We start from the raw sequence: 13,452 nt of genomic DNA on the forward strand, positions 1-13,452 counted from the left end.
AAAAGTTCAAACTAAGGGGCACCCCAAGAATGATAGTGGTGGTAGTTTTGAGTGATCAGGACCTGTTTCAATAAGTGCTATGAAAGATGTAATGTATGGTGAAGAAAATAGAAGGATTCTATTGAAGTGACCATGGTGGGAGTTTTAGTGGACAAATGTGTGCCGGAGTTAGACTTGGTTTGTGTACCACATCTATGGAAACACAGCTCCAAATTCTACAGTTAACTCTGTTTGAAGGATCTTCATATGTATGAGACTGGATTGGCAAAGGTACATGCAATCCCTGACATCTGATGTTACTTCCACAAGTTTTTACCTAGTTCCATTTTATTTTCGTGACACAACTCGTGAATAACAGGATAAGTCCTCCTAAATGAATGTTTTACTTCTCTTAAAACTGGTGATGGAATGATTTATAAACTTTTCCTTTACCCTTTCAGTTGTTGCCTCTCACCAGTGACACTGTTCATCATTTAAAATACTTTTGGGTTCCACCCCCTTTCCTAAAAGAAACCTTAATGTTTTCTTGTCTTACTTTCTATGACTTCCCTGGTAGCTCTGCTGGTAAAGGCAGGAGACCCTGGTTCAATTCCTGGGTTGGCAAGACCCACTGGAATAGGTATAGGCTACCCACTCCAGTATTCTCGGGCTTCCCTGGTGGCTCAGCTGGTAAAGAATCTGCCCGCAATGTGGGAGATCTGATTTCAATCCCTGGGTTGGGAAGATTTCCTGGAGAAGGGAATGGCTACCCACCCCAGTGTTCTGGCCTGGAGAATTCCATGGACTGTATAGTTAGTCTATGGGGTCACAAAGACTTGGACATTACTGAGTGACTTTCACTTTCACTTACTTTTATATTGGTGTATAGTTGCTTTACAGTGCTTTACACTATGGAAAATGGTATGGAGGTTCCTTAAAAAGCTAAAAATAGAACTACTTTATTTATTTATTTATTTTTTAAATAGAACTACTTTATAACCCAGCAATGCCACTACTAGACATATACCCAGAGAGAGACACATGCTTCACGTGTTCATTGCAGCACTTTTTACAATAGCTGGGACATGGAAGCAACTTAAATGTCCGCGGACTTTATTTAGTAATTTATGAATTTGTCTTGGATAGGACAAGTGAACATTTTGCTATATAGTGGGTTCCTTTCTGGAGAACTCCAAATGACTGTTATTCTTACAGTCTCCTTAAACTTTTCTTACACACAGATTGTATTTTCTAACATTCCTATCACTATACTAGATGACTCTCTTATATTGACCACAGCTAATGGAACAAGAAGTGGTTACCTAAGCCAACCTAGGCCAATGTAATAAAGTGGATAACAGATTAAGACCTAACAGAGATGCAAAGTTCTGCCCACTAGAAGCAGACTATATTGAAATGTGATGATCCAAACCAGTTAAATTCTTGCTTTTGTGGAGTTTAACTAGGGGACCTAGTCAAAACTAAGAGGAAAAAAATCTAGTATAGTCAAAGTCATAGTTTTTCCAGTAGTCATGTATGAATGTTAGGGAAGAGCTGATACTTTCAAACTGTGGTGCTAGAGAAGACTCTTGAGAGTTCCTTGGACAGCAAGGAGATCAAACCAGTCAATCCTAAAGGAAATCAACCCTGAATATTCATTGGAAGGACTGATGCTGAAGTTGAAGCTCCAATACTTTGGCCACCTGATGCAAAGGACTGACTCACTGGAAAAGACTCTGATACTTGGAAAGATTGAAGGCAGGAGGAGAGGGGTGCAGCAAAGGAGGAGCCAGTTGGATGGCAACACCAAATCAATGGACATGAGTTTGAGTAAACTTTGGGAGATAGTGAAGGACAAGAAAGCCTGGCTTACTGTAGTCCATGGGTCAAAAGGAGTTGGACATGACTGAGTGACTGAAGAGCAGCAATGACTGAGGGGCTTAGTAATCGGTAATGCCAACTAGGAGACCAGATGAGAGGTGAGTAGTTGATAATGGGAACAGAAACTAACAGTGTAGAGACATGACAAGTCTGAAGCAGCTACTATACATGGAGAAAAAGCTAGGGGAGAATAACTCAGCCATTATTCATGAAAGCAGTTGAAATAAATTAGGAGTATGTTTGAAAGCCAGAGCCTTGGAATAGTGAGCCACTGAGAGCAGGAAGCAATGAGGAAGTTGTGAGGGTGTGACCAGGTGGTGACATTTGCCAGTGTTCCAGTGTGTGTTTTGGATGGCTTCTCAAGGTCTGGGAATACTGATTTAGCAGTGCCTTATTCATTTTTCATTCCACAGATACTTATCAATTGCTTCTGTGCCAAGTGTATATTCATGAACAGGCGAGTTCTTATCCCCGTGGATTTGTATTCCAGCAGCATTGGATTATTTTTATAATTTTCTCCATATCTTTATAATAAAACTGTGTCACCTGAATTAATACAAATGTGCCTTTTCTCCTTTCAGTCTGAAGGAATCTAAAAACATGTTATCACAGAGGGAACTCTGCTCAATATTATGTGGCTGCCTGGATGGGAGGGGAATTTGGGAAAGAATGGATATGTGCATACATTTGGCTGAGTTCCTGTGCTATTCACTTGAAAATATCACAACATTGTTAGTTGGCTATACTCCAATATAAAAAAAAAGTTAAAAAAACAAAGCATTATAGTTGTCAATGTACTTCGATTATACAGGTTAGCCCTATTCCTGCAGATAACTGACAGTTTAAAATCACAAATTACTTGCAAAATATAAAAACAATGTGAAAGTAAACTCTAAAATTATAGCAGATAGGAAGGAAAATAAAAATAAATTTTAAAATGTTGTTTGTGTTTCATTTTCATAAGCATTATTTTAAGGGGTTTTTCACAAATAATAATGCGTTAAGTTTTCATGATAATTCTATTAAATATCTAAGTTTTACAGAAGAGGAAATAAATGGGAAAGCAAGGTTTAAAATTTTCATCTAAGATAGATGGTGCTGGTAGTTCCACGGACAACGACTAAATGGTGCAGCTAAGTTTTTAATCAGATAGTTAGGCTCCAGTATTCATGTCTTAGCCACTTTTTCTGCTACCTTTTGAAACATCTGTGGTAGAATATCCTTTGTGTCTAAGTAACTACAGCTATATGAATATGATCCTTCTCAAAGAATACTCACCTTGTATCTCATTAATTTTCTTTTTCTGGAGCACAGGGTTTCTATTCAGTCTTTAATGTACGTATCTTCACAAGTATCTCTACCTAAGGGATTATAAATACTATGGGAGGATGAAGTGATAGTACTGTTAGTAATGTTGGTCACCAATTATATCAGAAGGTAATAATTTTTCTTCCTTGAAATCTTCCCAGAACCATCAATCACTATAGAAGCACACATTATCACACATAGTAACATCATGGTGAATCACAGTAATTCTCAGAGGGATGTGTGTATTAATTTCCTTTATTCATCAGAAGCGCTGAGTCACAGGGATGAATGGACATATCACAGCTAGCCTCCAGATACTACGGTAATTCCTAGGAAAGATGACTTTTTTGTTATATAACACATTGAGAAAGTTTTTCATGTGATTCTCACCTTTGCTGCATAGTAAATCGCTACTGGCTCAGATACAATTATGTTTTTGCATCTCCTTTAGATTCTTTTGTTCTGTGAAACTTTGCAAAATGGTTGAAAATATGCAAATGATTGAAATCCAACTCAATACCAGTTGACCGCATGCTGTCTCTTCAACTTACAACAGTGCTGACACAGAACACAGAGGATTATGTTCACAGTAAATTACTTACATACATGTTTTGAATATCATCAGTCTTCTCATTTTTCTTTCAATTTATTGAATTTTGATGGAATTCACCAAGATCCCCAAAGTTACCACAGATGTTTTTGATATAGACTGAGGAGTCCCTTAGAGTAACGTTTGTTGAAACTTAAAGGTGAACACATCCCATTGAAATTCACTAATGAAAAATGATTAAAATGTTTAAAATGCTGCAGGTGGCTTTCAGATTTATTCCCTGAGGTATGAACTTGTTTCCAAGGAAACCTCTTGCAAATGGTAGTAAATGTCTCACTGAGTTGCTTTTTCACCTGTTCCCCTGGTTTGTGTATGTCCCAAGCCCATTCTGCAGAGTGCTGCTGACAGTTTCTATCCTGTTATATTTATGAGTAAATTATAGCCCCCCAAAGAACTAAGCACAACTGTCTGGGAGAAAATTCTCCTGGTTTTATTTTCTGTGAGAAAACAGCAAATAGAGGATCACACTGATTAGAAATAGTTTCAATGATTGAAAAAATCTGGATAGAGTCAGAAGGAATTTAGAATAAACCAAACAGAGACACAAATTCAGCAACTGTAGTGGTAACAATATACAAATTAAATCATACTGAATAATCTGGATAGTGGCAAATGATTGTTGATAATTTGGGAACAGTGTGATTAACAGACTAGGTATGAATTAAAGTTCACCTTATAATAATATTATTTGGGGAGGGCAAATAGAAAACTTAAATTTTAAGTGTTTTTATATTACATTGTTTCCTATAAAAAATGCATTATTACATTTAGTGGGTCAGATTCTCTTCTACTCTCAACTTTCCAAGCTCAAGGTATGTATGGGACCATAAATTCTGAATGTGAGAGACTTCTAGAGCACTAAAATGCCTTCTTTTATGAACTACGGAAACATAATTTAACTCCAACTAATAAGAGGGACATAAGCATAAAGCATAAATGCTTTTCCACTAGTCATTTATAGACATGAGAGTTGGACCATAAAGAAGGCTGAATGCCAAAGAATTGATGCTTTCAAACTGTGGTGCTGGAGAAGACTCATGAGAGTCCCTTGGACTGTAAGGAGATCAAACTAGTTAATCTTAAAGGAAACCAACCCTGAATATTCACTGGAAGGACTGATGTGAAGCTGAAGCTCCAGTACTTTGGCCACCTGATGTGATGAGCTGACCCATTGGAAAAGACCCCGATGCTGGAAAAGGTTGAAGGCAAAAGGGGAAAGGGGAGCGGTAGAGGATGAGATGGTTAGATAGCATCACCAACTGAATGGTCATAAATCTGAGCAAACTTTGGGAGATAGTGGAGAACAGAGAACCTGGGATGCTGCAGTCCATGGGGTCACAAAGAGTCAGACATGACTCAGCGACTGAACAACAGCAACAACAAGCATAAAGCAAGTTCACATGCCATAGACTGGATTGGTGCTCATGTCTATTCTGAATATTTATATTTAATTTTTAAAGGGAATTATTAGGGAAGCCAGGTTAGGGGCATGCTGACAGCTCATTATATGCCTCAATTTCTACAGTAGCCAACATTTGGTACTTTGCTATAGTTCATTAATTTATTTATAAAGCAACTATATATTGGTTGATTACTTACTAGATAAGTACTTGATGTTAAGGTTACAAAAACAGAGTGAAGTAAGTTAGAAAGAGAAAAACAAATAACATATGTTAACACATATAAGTGGACTTTAGAAAAATAGTCCAGATGAACCTAGTTCTAGGGCAGGAATAGAGACGCAGACATACAAAATAAACATGTGGACCTGGGAGTGGAAAAAGGATGATGGGATGAATTGGGAGACTAGGATTGACATAAATATAATGCAATGTAGAGAGCTAGTGGGAACCTGCTGTAAAGCACATTTGGCTCAGTGCTCTGTGATGACCTGGAGAGGTGGGATGGGGGGATGGGACAGAGGATTAAGGGGGGATATATGTTTGCATATAACTGATTCACTTTATTGTACAACAGAAACTAACACAACTTATAAAGTAATCATACTCCAATAAAAAACAGACTCTACTCTTAAGAATGCAGTTCTAATGGGGATATTAGAAGATCTATAGTCATGTGGTATTAGAGATATGAATTAGGGAGAATGTGTGTTTGTTCTGTTGATCCTGATCTTCATTTCTAGACTTTTAACTCCATCAATAGATTGTAAAAAATATTAGTCTTGTGTATAAGGAAAAGCTTGCTCATGGTTTCATGTGTGGAGTGACACTAAGGTTAAAGAAAGGTGCAGAGAGACACATCTAATACTAGGTAGTAGGCTGTGATTTTTAGCATCTATAACAAAGGCCAATCCACAGAGTTTTAACCTCAAGTACTCTTTTTTCACACCTCTTTTGTTGTTGTTGTTTTTTGTTCTTTTCATTAGCAGTGACTAGAGAAAATTAATCTGGCTCAGAGGCAACTGAACTGCTTCTTGACCACTCCCAAGGTTTAGGTAACTTTTACATGGGTTGATGATCTCATTTAGTGTGGTATGTATAAAGCAGGAAGCCTGAACCTCATTAATCTCCCCTAGATTCATTCTAAAACCTGGTGAAGACATAGGCAGGTATAAATTTTGAAGAAGCAGATAACATATTTATCTTGAAATGTTTCAGTGAAACTCAATCTGGCTTTATTGTGATGGCTTCTAACTTGCCAGAAGAAGTCATGTGAAAAATATTATATTCATCGAAATTTCTTGTGATTTATTTCAACCATGACTATGGCTTGATTTATGTGCTTGTTTTTCAGGTTTTGAAAATGGTAGCTAAGCAATAATATCTTAAGGAAATTTTCTTAGCAAATGTACAGAAAGTAAGAGTAAACTCACAGTTTCAGCTTTTATGCTGACCATCAAACAAGCAATAAAAATGTCATAGATTTATTGAAGAATAATGCATACTTAAAGAAAGACATAAGGGTGAGTAATAAAAAGCACAGAAGTTCCTAGTTTAACTTTCAAACATTCAGTTCAGCTCAGTCAGTCAGTCGTGTCCAACTCTGTGACCCCATGAATCACAGCACACCAGGCCTCCCTGTCCATCACCAACTCCTGGAGTCTACCCCAACCCACGTCCATCGAGTCAGTGATGCCATCCAGCCACCTCATCCTCTGTCGTCCCCTTCTCCTCCTGCCCCCAATCCCTCCCAGCATCAGGGTCTTTTCCAAAAAGAGTCAACTCTTTGCATGAGGTGGGCAAAGTATTGGAGTTTCAGCTTCAGCATCAGTCCTTCCAATGAATACCCAGGACTGACCTCCTTTAGGATGGACTGGTTGGATCTCCTGCAGTCCAAGGGACTCTCAAGAGTCTTCTCCAACACCACAGTTCAAAAGCATCAATTCTTCAGCACTCAGCTTTCTTCACCGTCCAACTCTCACATTCTCTCATAACTCTCACAACTCTCACTCTGTCATACATGACTACTGGAAAAACCATAGCCTTGACTAGACGGACCTTGGTTGGCAAAGTAATGCCTCTGCTTTTAAATATGCTATCTAGGTTGGTCATAACTTTCCTTCCAAGGAGTAAGTGTCTTTTAATTTCATGGCTGCAATCACCATCTGCAGTGATTTTTGGAGCCCCCCAAAATAAAGTCTGACACAGTTTCCACTGTTTCCCCATCTATTTCCCATGAAGTGATGGGACCAGATGCCATGATCTTAGTTTTCTGAACGTTGAGCTTTAAGCCAACTTTTTCACTCTCCTCCTTCACTTTCATCAAGGGGCTTTTTAGTTCCTCTTCACTTTCTGCCATAAGGGTGGTGTCGTCTGCATATCTGAGATTATTGATATTTCTCCCAGCAATCTTGATTCCAGCTTGTGCTTCTTCCAGCCCAGCGTTTCCCATGATGTACCCTGTATATAAGTTAAATAAGCAGGGTGACAATATACAGCCTTGATGTACTCCTTTTCCTATTTGGAACCAGTCTGTTGTTCCATGTCCAGTTTGAACTGTTTCTTCCTGACCTGCATACAGACTTCTCAAGAGACAGGTCAGATGGTCTGGTAGTCCCATCTCTTTCAGAATTTTCCAGTTTATTGTGATCCACACAGTCAAAGGCTTTGGCATAGTCAGTAAAGCAGAAATAGGTGTTTTTCTGGAACTCTCTTGCTTTTTCGATGATCCAGCGGATGTTGGCAATTTGATCTCTGGTTCCTCTGCCTTTTCTAAAACCAGCTTGAACATCTAGAAGTTCATGGTTCACATATTGCTGAAGCCTGGCTTGGAGAATTTTGAGCATTGCTTTACTAGCGTGTGAGATGAGTGCAATTGTGCGGTAGTTTGAGCATTCTTTGGGATTGCCTTTCTTTGGGATTGGAATGAAAACTGACCTTTTCCAGTCCTGTGGCCACTGCTGAGTTTTCCAAATTTGCTGGCATATTGAGTGCAGCACTTTCACAGCATCATCTTTCAGGATTTGAAATAGCTTAACTGGAATTCCATCACCTCCACTAGCTTTGTTCATAGTGATGCTTTCTAAGGCCCACTTGACTTCACATTCCAGGACAATCCAAATAATTTCATGTTTGTTTTCTTCTTCTGATGCATGTTTCTACTTATTGCAGTTTCAGCAGGTTTAGCATGGTGTTTCAAGGCTGCTGTCAATTCCTATGTTTTTAAATTATTTTGAAATTGGAGTAAGTCATCTATAATTTTTTTCTTAAATTAAAAATTTACCATGTACAAAAATTGACTTGCAATGTATTTATTTTTACTTGGGATGTCATAGAGCAGAGATGAATAAAGAGATCTTATCTAAATGCTTTTCAAACCCAGGGATTTTTGCATGAGATGAACATTTTTAATGTCTAATTAAAATAGTCTCCTTTTTATAATTAAATTGAAACTGAAATTACAAATGAAATGTATCCATATATTAAAAGCTAGAGAGAAAAAGTAAAAGGAAACATGTAAATTAACAAGTTTTTGTAGCTTAAGGAATATGATTAGGACACCGTTGCTATTTTGAAAGTATAGATTTTAAATCCTGCATTGAAACAGACAAATAATATGACTCATGATTGAACTAAAACTAGGTCATCTTGAAAATGTATTTTAATTTTCCATAGATCACCTCTCTTAAATATTTGATATGTGGGCCTATGACTTCTACAGTATGAGTGGCCAGGTCACTCAGTCAAAGAAATTAAACCAATCTTGTCAATATTTTAAGATGGAGTTGCTTCCTATGCTGGGATAGTATAGAGACAGAGTAACGGCTTTTGTCTTCTTTCCTTTTTTTTGTCTCTACATGTACCATCTCCTGGTGTTGCATGAGGCTTCCATGATGGCTCAGTGGTAAAGAATTGCCTGCCAGTGCAGGAGACCCAGGAGCATGGGTTCAATCCTTGGGTTGGGAAGATCCTCTGGAGGAGAGCATTGAAACCCACTCCAGTATTCTTGCCTGGGAAATTCCATGGACAGAGGAGCCTGGGGTTGCAGAGTCGGACATGTCTGAGCAGCCGAGCACACATTTCCAGCTGTCTGGCCTCCAGTGTGGAAGAGTGAGTGGACATGAAACAAAGCACACAGAAGTGAAACCTGAAAGTTGCAATGTAGATGATGGTGAGACCCCTGCATATGTTTTCTTGTCTTTAGATCTAATATATATCCTCAGTGGTGCTGACTCTGTATTTATACTTCTTATATTAGCTCAGGAGCAACTAAGCATGTTGCTCAGGAGCAACAACTTGCTCCCAGCAAGAATCCCTGATAAAACTGGAATGGAGTTGAAAAATAAAATGGGTACCATGGCAGTTTTCTCTCTGTGACACTGGAATTTCTCTTTAGTATCTGATACTCACTTTAACTTTATATTTCTTTCATGATATAGGTGTCTCAGACTCTGTAGTGAAATTGTCACTCCAGAAAGATATTAATATTTATCTTAGAACTTCTGACCACAGCAAACCAGGGCCTTCTTATCTCCACGTGAAGATCAAGAACAAGGACTAACTGAGAGGATAGCTCTGGTTTCTGTAGTTACTGGGATCCGAAGCATGGAGCAAAATCGCCTCTATTTTTAGGCTCCATTTCATAACTTGTAACATAATTAAATTATATTGAATTGAATAGGTTATCCCTCAAAACTCTGCTTAATAAAGCTGTTAAAGAGCAGGATTATACTGATTTGTATAATTTATTTTCAGTCTATATAAATACACTATATAAATGCAAGAATATTGCCCTAAATACTCAATGAAATGGCATTTAAAATTCCCAAACCAATGGGAGGGAGCCATCTTGTGGTTTAGACCCAGAGCAGCTTACATTTGTAAGAGGAAAGCATGTATATTCTTTGAAAATATAATAAATAACAAATATATATGTATAATATCATTATACATAATAAAATAATAAATACATTATGAACATAATCTAAAGTCTTCATTTACAGGAAATTTCAAGAAAATTCTGGGTATGAGTAATTATTCTTTAAACGATTCTGGGAACTTATTTGAAACCAAGGGTACATAGGGCCTAGCACAAGATGGTTGTGATTTATTTTCTTATTTAGCAAAGACATTTCTGTATGTACTGAGTTAGTAGTTGTATTTTCTTATTTAGCAAAGACATTTCTGTATGTACTGAGTTAGTAGTTGTAATGCTTACTGAAGATGCCAAAGGTGTTTTGGCCATCTCACTTAGGAAATAATGCAGAATAATGATATTAAAACAGACAATTGTATGTTACCTTTATATTCTGTAATTACTTTTCTGAGTCATAAAAATCAAGCACATTGATCAGTTAGAGAGTTAGTTATGCTGATAAGGCATGTGAACTTGTCATATTTTGTTGCTTAAGAATACAATGTATAATACATATTAAAAGGCATGCATGTTTATCATAAATAATACCAATGTAATGTAAAAGTTAATAAAAAGATGTTAATAATATTAAATACTATCACATTAATATTACTTCTTAAATTTCCCTTTTAGAAACTAAATTATAATGCCTGTCAGGTGAATAAATCATATGAATATATTTCCCCTAGATGTGTTTCTTTAAATAAATAAAATAACATTTTCTATATATCCCAATATTTTCACTAGTCAACTTTTCAGACAGTATGAAAAAGACGTTTTTAACATAACCAATTTAGCATCAGCAAATAGGTTCTGATTTTTCAGACTCAACGTATATTACAAAGACTATGTTATTTCCAGTTATTTCTCATGCTTCCTCTTTTTCATTCAACATGGAAAAAATGGAGTCAATAATATGAATTGGGAAAGTATTTTATTAAATGCAACACATTAAATTCCTTAATTTTAGAAAAGGTCTTGTATAGAGATTAATTATTGCTCATAAACAGTACTAACATGAATTGTGCATGAAATAAGCTTCTGATCCATGACGCATGGTTCCTGCAAATGTTTTCTTTCTTGCTTTGCTCCTGAATGTGGAAGCAGCTTTCCTGTTCACCGCCGCTTGGGGTTTCTACTGCCTAAATCAGGAGGGACTCAGGAAGGTTTGTTGATGATGATAGGAACAAAGAAGGATAGTATTACTCAGAGATAATATTACCAACAAGTAGACTTCTGGTATTTATTAAATATGAAGTAGCAGATTAAAACATTATTTCTTTCAAGGGATGCAATAATCCATTGTCAACCTCCTAGCAGCAAACTTCCTAGTAACTAAAAAAAAAAACAAAACTATACTGTTGGATTTTCTACTCTGTTTCAAATAATTTGGAAATTGAATAAATTCCCATGGGGTCTTATTTACATTTTATTCCATATTTTTTGACTAGTCACTTAGTAAATGCAAGGTTGCACTCACAAGAATAATCTTTCATAGAATAAGTATTTCAAGCTAGGTCATTCTGTACAAAATTAGTTTTTTGGAGAAAAGTAACTATTTCAAAAAAGACCCTATAAATCTATAAATACGATTGCTTCTGTAACTATTTAAAAGATTCTAATTTGTTTATTTACTCTGAAGAAAATGAACCTGACATTATTATCTCAGAAGACTGAGTGATTGTTTTTTGGATGGCTTAAACAGAGACCCATTTGGAAGACCAGGAGCCATGAGGCTAGACAGGCAGATGTGTCATTAGATTTCTAATTAGTATACCTTGTTTGGAGAATAAGTCTTTAGGCCGCTAATGCCTCTTGTCACATCTGGGACCATGAGTGAGAACAACCCCAAGTTCCCAGTGTCCTGAGTGGGCTTTTCAGAGCAGCACATCACTGGGGTAAAGACTACTTCCTGAGAAAACTTGATAAGACAACACACAGGGTCAAATATAAGGAAACAATATAAGATAGCTACATATTTTCAGTGTACCATGGTTCAGTTAATAATAGTCTCATTCCAATTTAATTTTTCCATGAACAGGTAATTAGCGATGGAAACTGTACAAAGTTAGAAACAAGAAATACATATATAAAGGGAAAATAAGTTTATCAGGAAAGAAATTGTCAGCAAGAGTAAACTGGAATAAAATACCAAGAAAAAACAAACAATTCAGTGGTACTGAAAATAGAAAATATGAGAATAATGAAAATATTTTAAACCATGAAAATACACATTTCTTTTTTTAAGTTATAGTTTATCAATAAGTTGTGCATGTGATGCTTATTCATATACATTTTGGTTAAACATCTTTTACCATGGATATCTCTAGCACTTAATACTTTGAGATGACCTTGCTTGAGTCTATGACAGCATTTCAGCCAAGAGTTTCCACTGACACTGTGGTATGAACCGTTCAACTGCAACTCAAGAAGTTAGTAAAGGCCAGGTCATTAAGGAAAACACAATGCCAACCTAGCCAGCAATTTCCAGCCCATCAATTTTCCTGAATCTTGGGCATTCCATAAATACAAAACTACATTTAAATTATAAGTACTTTGAAAATGAGAGACCAATTATCACAGATCATATTGCAATAATTTCTTAATTTCTGACACATTAATTTTTCTTATTTCTTTGCCAACTATTGTATTATCAGTAAACTCTAGCCTCACTGTATAGAGGAAAACACCACATGGAAATTCTAAAAATAGAAAAGACCAACATTCTATTCTGAAATGGTCTCTATGGGCAAATTAAATAGAAGTGGTTTATTCAACAAAGAGATTTGAAGGAAAAGACTTTCAAACAAACAAAACTTATTAAAAAATAATGTGAAATAATTTTTCTAAATAGTCATATGTCTTCTCTCATTCTAAGTTGAAAAGTTCCATTCACCAGCCTCTTTCCTGTACTTTTTCTGTAATGATATACATATATTAAGTCTTCTCTGAATGGTGTATTACCAAGTTTGTAATCTCTGTATAATAACTTCCATCAGAAATGCAGAAAACATGACCCTTTCATAAAACTTAAAAAAATGCGACAGAAGAGTTATTCATATTCTTGAAAAGAGTTAATTTTTATTGTTTCTGATCAAATTATCTAGTTACATGATAAATATTATATACTGTACATGAGTTAATGACTCTGATTTGAGAATTTGTAACTTTCAGAACTGAACTAAAGATCATACAAAGAGGAACAAGTTGATAAAACAATGCATACAATTTTAAATATATTTTCAGCATAGTTTCCTGAAAAATATGATATCATCTGGACAGGAAAGTAGACAGACATCAGACTCAGGAAGATGTGTTTTAAATCTACAGAAAAAAAATAACACCATAGAATAGCCGTA

Source organism: Cervus elaphus, chromosome 29, assembly GCF_910594005.1.
Source record: "Cervus elaphus chromosome 29, mCerEla1.1, whole genome shotgun sequence".
Lineage (NCBI taxonomy): Eukaryota > Metazoa > Chordata > Mammalia > Artiodactyla > Cervidae > Cervus > Cervus elaphus.